The 15,226-nt window shown below is 44.5% G+C and overlaps 1 non-coding gene across 1 annotated transcript; it reads left to right on the forward strand.

The window, feature by feature from the left end:
* The first annotated feature begins 4,209 nt into the window (after positions 1-4,209).
* Positions 4,210-4,281, forward strand: TRNAV-CAC (transfer RNA valine (anticodon CAC)). The gene has a single exon. It is a non-coding gene; the product is annotated as a tRNA-Val (tRNA).
* Positions 4,282-15,226: the final 10,945 nt, after the last annotated feature.

Consider the following 15,226-nt stretch of genomic DNA (forward strand, 5'->3'; position numbering starts at 1 on the left):
TTTGCTATTTTGGTATCAGTTAGTTTTTCATATTATGGTGATGTAATCAGAGTGGCGCAGTGGAAGCGTGCTGGGCCCATAACACAGAGGTCCGTGGATCGAAACCACGCTCTGCTAAATTAATGCAAAATAGCATTTGCTATTTTGGTATCAGTTAGTTTTTCATATAATGGTGATGTAAGCAGAGTGGCGCAGTGGAAGCGTGCTGGGCCCATAACCCAGAGGTACGTGGATCGAAACCACGCTCTGCTATGTTAATGCAAATAGCATTTGCTATTTTGGTATCAGTTAGTTTTTCATATTATGGTGATGTAATCAGAGTGGCGCAGTGGAAGCGTGCTGGGCCCATAACCCAGAGGTCCGTGGATCGAAACCACGCTCTGCTAAATTAATGCAAAATAGCATTTGCTATTTTGGTATCAGTTAGTTTTTCATATAATGGTGGTGTAAGCAGAGTGGCGCAGTGGAAGCGTGCTGGGCCCATAACCCAGAGGTCCGTGGATCGAAACCACGCTCTGCTATGTTAATGCAAATAGCATTTGCTATTTTGGTATCAGTTAGTTTTTCATATAATGGTGATGTAAGCAGAGTGGCGCAGTGGAAGCGTGCTGGGCCCATAACCCAGAGGTACGTGGATCGAAACCACGCTCTGCTATGTTAATGCAAATAGCATTTGCTATTTTGGTATCAGTTAGTTTTTCATATAATGGTGATGTAAGCAGAGTGGCGCAGTGGAAGCGTGCTGGGCCCATAACCCAGAGGTCCGTGGATCGAAACCACGCTCTGCTATGTTAATGCAAATAGCATTTGCTATTTTGGTATCAGTTAGTTTTTCAAATAATGGTGATGTAAGCAGAGTGGCGCAGTGGAAGCGTGCTGGGCCCATAACACAGAGGTCCGTGGATCGAAACCACGCTCTGCTATGTTAATGCAAATAGCATTTGCTATTTTGGTATCAGTTAGTTTTTCAAATAATGGTGATGTAAGCAGAGTGGCGCAGTGGAAGCGTGCTGGGCCCATAACCCAGAGGTACGTGGATCGAAACCACGCTCTGCTAAATTAATGCAAAATAGCATTTTCTATTTTGGTATCAGTTAGTTTTTCATATAATGGTGATGTAAGCAGAGTGGCGCAGTGGAAGCGTGCTGGGCCCATAACCCAGAGGTCCGTGGATCGAAACCACGCTCTGCTATGTTAATGCAAATAGCATTTGCTATTTTGGTATCAGTTAGTTTTTCATATAATTGTGATGTAAGCAGAGTGGCGCAGTGGAAGCGTGCTGGGCCCATAACACAGAGGTCCGTGGATCGAAACCACGCTCTGCTAAATTAATGCAAAATAGCATTTTCTATTTTGGTATCAGTTAGTTTTTCATATAATGGTGATGTAAGCAGAGTGGCGCAGTGGAAGCGTGCTGGGCCCATAACCCAGAGGTCCGTGGATCGAAACCACGCTCTGCTATGTTAATGCAAATAGCATTTGCTATTTTGGTATCAGTTAGTTTTTCATATTATGGTGATGTAAGCAGAGTGGCGCAGTGGAAGCGTGCTGGGCCCATAACCCAGAGGTCCGTGGATCGAAACCACGCTCTGCTAAATTAATGCAGATAGCATTTGCTATTTTGGTATCAGTTAGTTTTTCATATAATGGTGATGTAAGCAGAGTGGCGCAGTGGAAGCGTGCTGGGCCCATAACCCAGAGGTCCGTGGATCGAAACCACGCTCTGCTATGTTAATGCAAATAGCATTTGCTATTTTGGTATCAGTTAGTTTTTCAAATAATGGTGATGTAAGCAGAGTGGCGCAGTGGAAGCGTGCTGGGCCCATAACACAAAGGTCCGTGGATCGAAACCACGCTCTGCTAAATTAATGCAAAATAGCATTTTCTATTTTGGTATCAGTTAGTTTTTCATATAATGGTGATGTAAGCAGAGTGGCGCAGTGGAAGCGTGCTGGGCCCATAACCCAGAGGTCCGTGGATCGAAACCACGCTCTGCTATGTTAATGCAAATAGCATTTGCTATTTTGGTATCAGTTAGTTTTTCAAATAATGGTGATGTAAGCAGAGTGGCGCAGTGGAAGCGTGCTGGGCCCATAACACAGAGGTCCGTGGATCGAAACCACGCTCTGCTAAATTAATGCAAAATAGCATTTTCTATTTTGGTATCAGTTAGTTTTTCATATAATGGTGATGTAAGCAGAGTGGCGCAGTGGAAGCGTGCTGGGCCCATAACCCAGAGGTCCGTGGATCGAAACCACGCTCTGCTATGTTAATGCAAATAGCATTTGCTATTTTGGTATCAGTTAGTTTTTCATATTATGGTGATGTAAGCAGAGTGGCGCAGTGGAAGCGTGCTGGGCCCATAACCCAGAGGTCCGTGGATCGAAACCACGCTCTGCTAAATTAATGCAGATAGCATTTGCTATTTTGGTATCAGTTAGTTTTTCATATAATGGTGATGTAAGCAGAGTGGCTCAGTGGAAGCGTGCTGGGCCCATAACCCAGAGGTCCGTGGATCGAAACCACGCTCTGCTATGTTAATGCAAATAGCATTTGCTATTTTGGTATCAGTTAGTTTTTCAAATAATGGTGATGTAAGCAGAGTGGCGCAGTGGAAGCGTGCTGGGCCCATAACACAGAGGTCCGTGGATCGAAACCACGCTCTGCTAAATTAATGCAAAATAGCATTTTCTATTTTGGTATCAGTTAGTTTTTCATATAATGGTGATGTAAGCAGAGTGGCGCAGTGGAAGCGTGCTGGGCCCATAACCCAGAGGTCCGTGGATCGAAACCACGCTCTGCTATGTTAATGCAAATAGCATTTGCTATTTTGGTATCAGTTAGTTTTTCAAATAATGGTGATGTAAGCAGAGTGGCGCAGTGGAAGCGTGCTGGGCCCATAACACAGAGGTCCGTGGATCGAAACCACGCTCTGCTAAATTAATGCAAAATAGCATTTGCTATTTTGGTATCAGTTAGTTTTTCATGTAATGGTGATGTAAGCAGAGTGGCGCAGTGGAAGCGTGCTGGGCCCATAACCCAGAGGTCCGTGGATCGAAACCACGCTCTGCTATGTTAATGCAAATAGCATTTGCTATTTTGGTATCAGTTAGTTTTTCATATTATGGTGATGTAAGCAGAGTGGCGCAGTGGAAGCGTGCTGGGCCCATAACCCAGAGGTCCGTGGATCGAAACCACGCTCTGCTATGTTAATGCAAATAGCATTTGCTATTTTGGTATCAGTTAGTTTTTCATATTATGGTGATGTAAGCAGAGTGGCGCAGTGGAAGCGTGCTGGGCCCATAACCCAGAGGTCCGTGGATCGAAACCACGCTCTGCTATGTTAATGCAAATAGCATTTGCTATTTTGGTATCAGTTAGTTTTTCATATAATGGTGATGTAAGCAGAGTGGCGCAGTGGAAGCGTGCTGGGCCCATAACACAGAGGTCCGTGGATCGAAACCACGCTCTGCTAAATTAATGCAAAATAGCATTTTCTATTTTGGTATCAGTTAGTTTTTCATATAATGGTGATGTAAGCAGAGTGGCGCAGTGGAAGCGTGCTGGGCCCATAACCCAGAGGTCCGTGGATCGAAACCACGATCTGCTATGTTAATGCAAATAGCATTTGCTATTTTGGTATCAGTTAGTTTTTCATACAATGGTGATGTAAGCAGAGTGGCGCAGTGGAAGCGTGCTGGGCCCATAACCCAGAGGTCCGTGGATCGAAACCACGCTCTGCTATGTTAATGCAAATAGCATTTGCTATTTTGGTATCAGTTAGTTTTTCAAATAATGGTGATGTAAGCAGAGTGGCGCAGTGGAAGCGTGCTGGGCCCATAACACAGAGGTCCGTGGATCGAAACCACGCTCTGCTAAATTAATGCAAAATAGCATTTTCTATTTTGGTATCAGTTAGTTTTTCATATAATGGTGATGTAAGCAGAGTGGCGCAGTGGAAGCGTGCTGGGCCCATAACCCAGAGGTCCGTGGATCGAAACCACGCTCTGCTATGTTAATGCAAATAGCATTTGCTATTTTGGTATCAGTTAGTTTTTCATATTATGGTGATGTAAGCAGAGTGGCGCAGTGGAAGCGTGCTGGGCCCATAACCCAGAGGTCCGTGGATCGAAACCACGCTCTGCTATGTTAATGCAAATAGCATTTGCTATTTTGGTATCAGTTAGTTTTTCATATAATGGTGATGTAAGCAGAGTGGCGCAGTGGAAGCGTGCTGGGCCCACAACCCAGAGGTCCGTGGATCGAAACCACGCTCTGCTATGTTAATGCAAATAGCATTTGCTATTTTGGTATCAGTTAGTTTTTCATATTATGGTGATGTAAGCAGAGTGGCGCAGTGGAAGCGTGCTGGGCCCATAACCCAGAGGTCCGTTGATCGAAACCACGCTCTGCTATGTTAATGCAAATAGCATTTGCTATTTTGGTATCAGTTAGTTTTTCATATAATGGTGATGTAAGCAGAGTGGCGCAGTGGAAGCGTGCTGGGCCCATAACCCAGAGGTCCGTGGATCGAAACCACGCTCTGCTATGTTAATGCAAATAGCATTTGCTATTTTGGTATCAGTTAGTTTTTCAAATAATGGTGATGTAAGCAGAGTGGCGCAGTGGAAGCGTGCTGGGCCCATAACACAGAGGTCCGTGGATCGAAACCACGCTCTGCTAAATTAATGCAAAATAGCATTTTCTATTTTGGTATCAGTTAGTTTTTCATATAATGGTGATGTAAGCAGAGTGGCGCAGTGGAAGCGTGCTGGGCCCATAACACAGAGGTCCGTGGATAGAAACCACTCTTTGCTATGTTAATGCAAAGTAGCATTTGCTATTTTGGTATCAGTTAGTTTTTCATATAATGGTGATGTAAGCAGAGTGGCGCAGTGGAAGCGTGCTGGGCCCATAACCCAGAGGTCCGTGGATCGAAACCACGCTCTGCTATGTTAATGCAAATAGCATTTGCTATTTTGGTATCAGTTAGTTTTTCATATTATGGTGATGTAAGCAGAGTGGCGCAGTGGAAGCGTGCTGGGCCCATAACCCAGAGGTCCGTTGATCGAAACCACGCTCTGCTATGTTAATGCAAATAGCATTTGCTATTTTGGTATCAGTTAGTTTTTCATATAATGGTGATGTAAGCAGAGTGGCGCAGTGGAAGCGTGCTGGGCCCATAACCCAGAGGTCCGTGGATCGAAACCACGCTCTGCTATGTTAATGCAAATAGCATTTGCTATTTTGGTATCAGTTAGTTTTTCAAATAATGGTGATGTAAGCAGAGTGGCGCAGTGGAAGCGTGCTGGGCCCATAACACATAGGTCCGTGGATCGAAACCACGCTCTGCTAAATTAATGCAAATAGCATTTGCTATTTTGGTATCAGTTAGTTTTTCATATAATGGTGATGTAAGCAGAGTGGCGCAGTGGAAGCGTGCTGGGCCCATAACCCAGAGGTCCGTGGATCGAAACCACGCTCTGCTAAATTAATGCAAAATAGCATTTGCTATTTTGGTATCAGTTAGTTTTTCATATAATGGTGATGTAAGCAGAGTGGCGCAGTGGAAGCGTGCTGGGCCCATAACACAGAGGTCCGTGGATAGAAACCACTCTTTGCTATGTTAATGCAAAGTAGCATTTGCTATTTTGGTATCAGTTAGTTTTTCATATAATGGTGATGTAAGCAGAGTGGCGCAGTGGAAGCGTGCTGGGCCCATAACCCAGAGGTCCGTGGATCGAAACCACGCTCTGCTATGTTAATGCAAATAGCATTTGCTATTTTGATATCAGTTAGTTTTTCATATTATGGTGATGTAAGCAGAGTGGCGCAGTGGAAGCGTGCTGGGCCCATAACCCAGAGGTCCGTGGATCGAAACCACGCTCTGCTATGTTAATGCAAATAGCATTTGCTATTTTGGTATCAGTTAGTTTTTCATATAATGGTGATGTAAGCAGAGTGGCGCAGTGGAAGCGTGCTGGGCCCATAACCCAGAGGTCCGTGGATCGAAACCACGCTCTGCTATGTTAATGCAAATAGCATTTGCTATTTTGGTATCAGTTAGTTTTTCAAATAATGGTGATGTAAGCAGAGTGGCGCAGTGGAAGCGTGCTGGGCCCATAACACATAGGTCCGTGGATCGAAACCACGCTCTGCTAAATTAATGCAAAAAAGCATTTTCTATTTTGGTATCAGTTAGTTTTTCATATAATGGTGATGTAAGCAGAGTGGCGCAGTGGAAGCGTGCTGGGCCCATAACCCAGAGGTCCGTGGATCGAAACCACTCTTTGCTATGTTAATGCAAAGTAGCATTTGCTATTTTGGTATCAGTTAGTTTTTCATATAATGGTGATGTAAGCAGAGTGGCGCAGTGGAAGCGTGCTGGTCCCATAACCCAGAGGTCCGTGGATCGAAACCACGCTCTGCTAAATTAATGCAAAATAGCACTTGCTATTTTGATATAAGTTAGTTTGTTCATACCATGATCATGTAAGCAGAGTGGCGCAGTGGGAGCGTCCTGGGCCCATAACCCAGAGGTCCATGGATCGAAACCACGCTCTGCTATGTTAATGCAAATAGCATTTGCTATTTTTGTATCAGTTAGTTTTTCATATAATGGTGATGTAAGCAGAGTGGCGCAGTGGAAGCGTGCTGGGCCCATAACCCAGAGGTCCGTGGATCGAAACCACTCTTTGCTATGTTAATGCAAAGTAGCATTTGCTATTTTGGTATCAGTTAGTTTTTCATATAATGGTGATGTAAGCAGAGTGGCGCAGTGGAAGCGTGCTGGGCCCATAACCCAGAGGTCCGTGGATCGAAACCACGTGCTGCTATGTCAATGCAAATAGCATTTGCTATTTTGGTATCAGTTAGTTTTTCATATAATGGTGATGTAAGCAGAGTGGCGCAGTGGAAGCGTGCTGGTCCCATAACCCAGAGGTCCGTGGATCGAAACCACGCTCTGCTAAATTAATGCAAAATAGCACTTGCTATTTTGATATAAGTTAGTTTGTTCATACAATGAATAAGTAAGTAGAGTGGCGCAGTGGAAGCGTGCTGGGCCCATAACCCAGAGGTCCGTGGATCGAAACCACGCTATGCTAAATTAATGCAAAATAGCACTTGCTATTTTGATATAAGTTAGTTTGTTCATACAATGAATAAGTAAGCAGACTGGCGCAGTGGAAGCGTGCTGGGCTCATAACCCAGAGGTCCGTGGATCGAAACCACGCTCTGCTAAATTAATGCAAAGTAGCATTTGCTATTTTAGTATCAGTTAGTTTTTCATATAATGGTGATGTAAGCAGAGTGGCGCAGTGGAAGCGTGCTGGGCCCATAACCCAGAGGTCCGTGGATTGAAACCACGCTCTGCTAAATTAATGCACAATAGCACTTGCTATTTTGATATAAACTAGTTTGTTCATACCATGGCCATGTAAGCAGAGTGGCGCAGTGGAAGCGTGCTGGGCCCATAACACAGAGGTCCGTGGACCGAAACCACGCTCTGCTAAATTAATGCAAAATAGCATTTTCTATTTTGGTATCAGTTAGTTTTTCATATAATGGCGATGTAAGCAGAGTGGCGCAGTGGAAGCGTGCTGGGCCCATAACCCAGAGGTCCGTGGATCGAAACCACTCTTTGCTATGTTAATGCAAAGTAGCATTTGCTATTTTGGTATCAGTTAGTTTTTCATATAATGGTGATGTAAGCAGAGTGGCGCAGTGGAAGCGTGCTGGTCCCATAACCCAGAGGTCCGTGGATCGAAACCACGCTCTGCTAAATTAATGCAAAATAGCACTTGCTATTTTGATATAAGTTAGTTTGTTCATACAATGAATAAGTAAGTAGAGTGGCGCAGTGGAAGCGTGCTGGGCCCATAACCCAGAGGTCCGTGGATCGAAACCACGCTATGCTAAATTAATGCAAAATAGCACTTGCTATTTTGATATAAGTTAGTTTGTTCATACAATGAATAAGTAAGCAGACTGGCGCAGTGGAAGCGTGCTGGGCTCATAACCCAGAGGTCCGTGGATCGAAACCACGCTCTGCTAAATTAATGCAAAGTAGCATTTGCTATTTTAGTATCAGTTAGTTTTTCATATAATGGTGATGTAAGCAGAGTGGCGCAGTGGAAGCGTGCTGGGCCCATAACCCAGAGGTCCGTGGATTGAAACCACGCTCTGCTAAATTAATGCACAATAGCACTTGCTATTTTGATATAAACTAGTTTGTTCATACCATGGCCATGTAAGCAGAGTGGCGCAGTGGAAGCGTGCTGGGCCCATAACCCAGAGGTCCGTGGATCGAAACCACGCTCTGCTAAATTAATGCAAAATAGCATTTGCTATTTTGGAATCAGTTAGTTTTTCATATAATGGTGATGTAAGCAGAGTGGCGCAGTGGAAGCGTGCTGGGCCCATAACCCAGAGTTCCGTGGATCGAAACCACGCTCTGCTAAATTAATGCAAAATAGCATTTGCTATTTTGGTATCAGTTAGTTTTTCATATAATGGTGATGTAAGCAGAGTGGCGCAGTGGAAGCGTGCTGGGCCCATAACCCAGAGGTCCGTGGATCGAAACCACGCTCTGCTATGTTAATGCAAATAGCATTTGCTATTTTGGTATCAGTTAGTTTTTCATATTATGGTGATGTAATCAGAGTGGCGCAGTGGAAGCGTGCTGGGCCCATAACCCAGAGGTCCGTGGATCGAAACCACGCTCTGCTAAATTAATGCAAAATAGCATTTTCTATTTTGGTATCAGTTAGTTTTTCATATAATGGTGATGTAAGCAGAGTGGCGCAGTGGAAGCGTGCTGGGCCCATAACCCAGAGGTCCGTGGATCGAAACCACTCTTTGCTATGTTAATGCAAAGTAGCATTTGCTATTTTGGTATCAGTTAGTTTTTCATATAATGGTGATGTAAGCAGAGTGGCGCAGTGGAAGCGTGCTGGTCCCATAACCCAGAGGTCCGTGGATCGAAACCACGCTCTGCTAAATTAATGCAAAATAGCACTTGCTATTTTGATATAAGTTAGTTTGTTCATACAATGAATAAGTAAGTAGAGTGGCGCAGTGGAAGCGTGCTGGGCCCATAACCCAGAGGTAGGTGGATCGAAACCACGCTAAGCTAAATTAATGCAAAATAGCACTTGCTATTTTGATATAAGTTAGTTTGTTCATACAATGAATAAGTAAGGAGACTGGCGCAGTGGAAGCGTGCTGGGCTCATAACCCAGAGGTCCGTGGATCGAAACCACGCTCTGCTAAATTAATGCAAAGTAGCATTTGCTATTTTAGTATCAGTTAGTTTTTCATATAATGGTGATGTAAGCAGAGTGGCGCAGTGGAAGCGTGCTGGGCCCATAACCCAGAGGTCCGTGGATTGAAACCACGCTCTGCTAAATTAATGCACAATAGCACTTGCTATTTTGATATAAACTAGTTTGTTCATACCATGGCCATGTAAGCAGAGTGGCGCAGTGGAAGCGTGCTGGGCCCATAACCCAGAGGTCCGTGGATCGAAACCACGCTCTGCTAAATTAATGCAAAATAGCATTTGCTATTTTGGAATCAGTTAGTTTTTCATATAATGGTGATGTAAGCAGAGTGGCGCAGTGGAAGCGTGCTGGGCCCATAACCCAGAGTTCCGTGGATCGAAACCACGCTCTGCTAAATTAATGCAAAATAGCATTTGCTATTTTGGTATCAGTTAGTTTTTCATATAATGGTGATGTAAGCAGAGTGGCGCAGTGGAAGCGTGCTGGGCCCATAACCCAGAGGTCCGTGGATCGAAACCACGCTCTGCTATGTTAATGCAAATAGCATTTGCTATTTTGGTATCAGTTAGTTTTTCATATTATGGTGATGTAATCAGAGTGGCGCAGTGGAAGCGTGCTGGGCCCATAACCCAGAGGTCCGTGGATCGAAACCACGCTCTGCTAAATTAATGCAAAATAGCATTTGCTATTTTGGTATCAGTTAGTTTTTCATATAATGGTGATGTAAGCAGAGTGGCGCAGTGGAAGCGTGCTGGGCCCATAACCCAGAGGTCCGTGGATCGAAACCACTCTTTGCTATGTTAATGCAAAGTAGCATTTGCTATTTTAGTATCAGTTAGTTTTTCATATAATGGTGATGTAAGCAGAGTGGCGCAGTGGAAGCGTGCTGGGCCCATAACCCAGAGGTCCGTGGATCGAAACCACGCTCTGCTATGTTAATGCAAATAGCATTTGCTATTTTGGTATCAGTTAGTTTTTCATATTATGGTGATGTAAGCAGAGTGGCGCAGTGGAAGCGTGCTGGGCCCATAACCCAGAGGTCCGTGGATAGAAACCACTCTCTGCTATGTTAATGCAAATAGCATTTGCTATTTTTGTATCAGTTAGTTTTTCATATAATGGTGATGTAAGCAGAGTGGCGCAGTGGAAGCGTGCTGGGCCCATAACCCAGAGGTCCGTGGATCGAAACCACGCTCTGCTATGTTAATGCAAATAGCATTTGCTATTTTGGTATCAGTTAGTTTTTCAAATAATGGTGATGTAAGCAGAGTGGCGCAGTGGAAGCGTGCTGGGCCCATAACACAGAGGTCCGTGGATCGAAACCACGCTCTGCTAAATTAATGCAAAATAGCATTTTCTACTTTGGTATCAGTTAGTTTTTCATATAATGGTGATGTAAGCAGAGTGGCGCAGTGGAAGCGTGCTGGGCCCATAACCCAGAGGTCCGTGGATCGAAACCACTCTTTGCTATGTTAATGCAAAGTAGCATTTGCTATTTTGGTATCAGTTAGTTTTTCATATAATGGTGATGTAAGCAGAGTGGCGCAGTGGAAGCGTGCTGGTCCCATAACCCAGAGGTCCGTGGATCGAAACCACGCTCTGCTAAATTAATGCAAAATAGCACTTGCTATTTTGATATAAGTTAGTTTGTTCATACAATGAATAAGTAAGTAGAGTGGCGCAGTGGAAGCGTGCTGGGCCCATAACCCAGAGGTCCGTGGATCGAAACCACGCTATGCTAAATTAATGCAAAATAGCACTTGCTATTTTGATATAAGTTAGTTTGTTCATACAATGAATAAGTAAGCAGACTGGCGCAGTGGAAGCGTGCTGGGCTCATAACCCAGAGGTCCGTGGATCGAAACCACGCTCTGCTAAATTAATGCAAAATAGCATTTGCTATTTTGGAATCAGTTAGTTTTTCATATAATGGTGATGTAAGCAGAGTGGCGCAGTGGAAGCGTGCTGGGCCCATAACCCAGAGTTCCGTGGATCGAAACCACGCTCTGCTAAATTAATGCAAAATAGCATTTGCTATTTTGGTATCAGTTAGTTTTTCATATAATGGTGATGTAAGCAGAGTGGCGCAGTGGAAGCGTGCTGGGCCCATAACCCAGAGGTCCGTGGATCGAAACCACTCTTTGCTATGTTAATGCAAAGTAGCATTTGCTATTTTGGTATCAGTTAGTTTTTCATATAAAGGTGATGTAAGCAGAGTGGGGCAGTGGAAGCGTGCTGGTCCCATAACCCAGAGGTCCGTGGATCGAAACCACGCTCTGCTAAATTAATGCAAAGTAGCATTTGCTATTTTAGTATCAGTTAGTTTTTCATATAATGGTGATGTAAGCAGAGTGGCGCAGTGGAAGCGTGCTAGGCCCATAACCCAGAGGTCCGTGGATTGAAACCACGCTCTGCTAAATTAATGCACAATAGCACTTGCTATTTTGATATAAACTAGTTTGTTCATACCATGGCCATGTAAGCAGAGTGGCGCAGTGGAAGCGTGCTGGGCCCATAACCCAGAGGTCCGTGGATCGAAACCACGCTCTGCTAAATTAATGCAAAATAGCATTTGCTATTTTGGAATCAGTTAGTTTTTCATATAATGGTGATGTAAGCAGAGTGGCGCAGTGGAAGCGTGCTGGGCCCATAACCCAGAGTTCCGTGGATCGAAACCACGCTCTGCTAAATTAATGCAAAATAGCATTTGCTATTTTGGTATCAGTTAGTTTTTCATATAATGGTGATGTAAGCAGAGTGGCGCAGTGGAAGCGTGCTGGGCCCATAACCCAGAGGTCCGTGGATCGAAACCACTCTTTGCTATGTTAATGCAAAGTAGCATTTGCTATTTTGGTATCAGTTAGTTTTTCATATAAAGGTGATGTAAGCAGAGTGGGGCAGTGGAAGCGTGCTGGTCCCATAACCCAGAGGTCCGTGGATCGAAACCACGCTCTGCTAAATTAATGCAAAATAGCACTTGCTATTTTGATATAAGTTAGTTTGTTCATACTATGATCATGTAAGCAGAGTGGCGCAGTGGAAGCGTGCTGGGCCCATAACCCAGAGGTCCGTGGATCGAAACCACTCTTTGCTATGTTAATGCAAAGTAGCATTTGCTATTTTGGTATCAGTTAGTTTTTCATATAATGGTGATGTAAGCAGAGTGGCGCAGTGGAAGCGTGCTGGGCCCATAACCCAGAGGTCCGTGGATCGAAACCACGCTCTGCTAAATTAATGCAAAATAGCACTTGCTATTTTGATATTAGTTAGTTTGTTCATACCATGATCATGTAAGCCGAGTGGCGCTGTGGAGGCATGCTGGGCCCATAACCCAGAGGTCCGTGGATCGAAACCACTCTTTGCTATGTTAATGCAAAGTAGCATTTGCTATTTTGGTATCAGTTAGTTTTTCATATAATGGTGATGTAAGCAGAGTGGCACAGTGGAAGCGTGCTGGGCCCATAACCCAGAGGTCCGTGGATCGAAACCACGCTCTGCTATGTTAATGCACAATAGCACTTGCTATTTTGATATAAATTAGTTTGTTCATACCATGATCATGTAAGCCGAGTGGCGCAGTGGAAGCGTGCTGGGCCCATAACCCAGAGGTCCGTGGATCGAAAGCACGCTCTGCTATGATAATGCAAAGTAGCATTTGCTATTTTGGTATCAGTTAGTTTTTCATATAATGGTGATGTAAGCAGAGTGGCACAGTGGAGGCGTGCTGGGCCCATAACCCAGAGGTCCATGGATCGAAACCACGCTCTGCTATGCTAATGCAAAGTAGCATTTCTATTTTGGTATCAGTTAGTTTTTCATATAATGGTGATGTAAGCCGAGTGGCGCAGTGGAAGCGTGCTGGGCCCATAACCCAGAGGTCCGTGGATCAAAACCACTCTCTGCTATGTTAATGCAAAGTAGCATTTGCTATTTTGGTATCAGTTAGTTTTTCATATAATGGTGATGTAAGCAGAGTGGCGCAGTGAAAGCGTGCTGGGCCCATAACCCAGAGGTCCGTGGATCGAAACCACGCTCTGCTATGTTAATGCAAAGTAGCATTTGCTATTATGGTATCAGTTAGTTTTTCATATAATGGTGATGTAAGCAGAGTGGCGCAGTGGAAGTGTGCTGGGCCCATAACCCAGAGGTCCGTGGATCGAAACCACGCTCTGCTATGCTAATGCAAAGTAGCATTTCTTTTTTGGTATCAGTTAGTTTTTCATATAATGGTGATGTAAGCCGAGTGGCGCAGTGGAAGCGTGCTGGGCCCGTAACCCAGAGGTCCGTGGATCAAAACCACTCTCTGCTATGTTAATGCAAAGTAGCATTTGCTATTTTGGTATCAGTTAGTTTTTCATATAATGGTGATGTAAGCAGAGTGGCGCAGTGGAAGCGTGCTGGGCCCATAACCCAGAGGTCCGTGGATCGAAACCACGCTCTGCTATGTTAATGCAAAGTAGCATTTGCTATTATGGTATCAGTTAGTTTTTCATATAATGGTGATGTAAGCAGAGTGGCGCAGTGGAAGTGTGCTGGGCCCATAACCCAGAGGTCCGTGGATCGAAACCACGCTCTGCTATGCTAATGCAAAGTAGCATTTCTATTTTGGTATCAGTTAGTTTTTCATATAATGGTGATGTAAGCCGAGTGGCGCAGTGGAAGCGTGCTGGGCCCATAACCCAGAGGTCCGTGGATCGAAACCACGCTCTGCTATGTTAATGCAAAGTAGCATTTGCTATTATGGTATCAGTTAGTTTTTCATATAATGGTGATGTAAGCAGAGTGGCGCAGTGGAAGTGTGCTGGGCCCATAACCCAGAGGTCCGTGGATCGAAACCACGCTCTGCTATGCTAATGCAAAGTAGCATTTCTTTTTTGGTATCAGTTAGTTTTTCATATAATGGTGATGTAAGCCGAGTGGCGCAGTGGAAGCGTGCTGGGCCCGTAACCCAGAGGTCCGTGGATCAAAACCACTCTCTGCTATGTTAATGCAAAGTAGCATTTGCTATTTTGGTATCAGTTAGTTTTTCATATAATGGTGAAGTAAGCAGAGTGGCGCAGTGGAAGCGTGCTGGGCCCATAACCCAGAGGTCCGTGGATCGAAACCACGCTCTGCTATGTTAATGCAAAGTAGCATTTGCTATTATGGTATCAGTTAGTTTTTCATATAATGGTGATGTAAGCAGAGTGGCGCAGTGGAAGTGTGCTGGGCCCATAACCCAGAGGTCCGTGGATCGAAACCACGCTCTGCTATGCTAATGCAAAGTAGCATTTCTATTTTGGTATCAGTTAGTTTTTCATATAATGGTGATGTAAGCCGAGTGGCGCAGTGGAAGCGTGCTGGGCCCATAACCCAGAGGTCCGTGGATCAAAACCACTCTCTGCTATGTTAATGCAAAGTAGCATTTGCTATTTTGGTATCAGTTAGTTTTTCATATAATGGTGATGTAAGCAGAGTGGCGCAGTGGAAGCGTGCCGGGCCCATAACCCAGAGGTCCGTGGATCGAAACCACGCTCTGCTATGTTAATGCAAAGTAGCATTTGCTATTATGGTATCAGTTAGTTTTTCATATAATGGTGATGTAAGCAGAGTGGCGCAGTGGAAGCGTGCTGGGCCCATAACCCAGAGGTCCGTGGATCGAAACCACTCTTTGCTATGTTAATGCAAAGTAGCATTTGCTATTTTGGTATCAGTTAGTTTTTCATATAATGGTGATGTAAGAAGAGTGGAGCAGTGGAAGCGTGCTGGGCCGATAACCCAGAGGTCCGTGGATCGAAACCACGCTCTGCTATGTTAATGCAAAGTAGCATTTGCTATTTTGGTATCAGTTAGTTTTTCATATAATGGTCATGTAAGCAGAGTGGCGCAGTGGAAGCGTGCTGGGCCCATAACCCAGAGGTACGTGGATCGAAACCACGCTCTGCTATGTTAATGCAAAGTAG

Source organism: Phalangium opilio, unplaced genomic scaffold (genome assembly GCF_054372755.1).
Source record: "Phalangium opilio isolate 3A_F unplaced genomic scaffold, DU_Popi_V2 ptg000060l_1, whole genome shotgun sequence".
NCBI lineage: Eukaryota > Metazoa > Arthropoda > Arachnida > Opiliones > Phalangiidae > Phalangium > Phalangium opilio.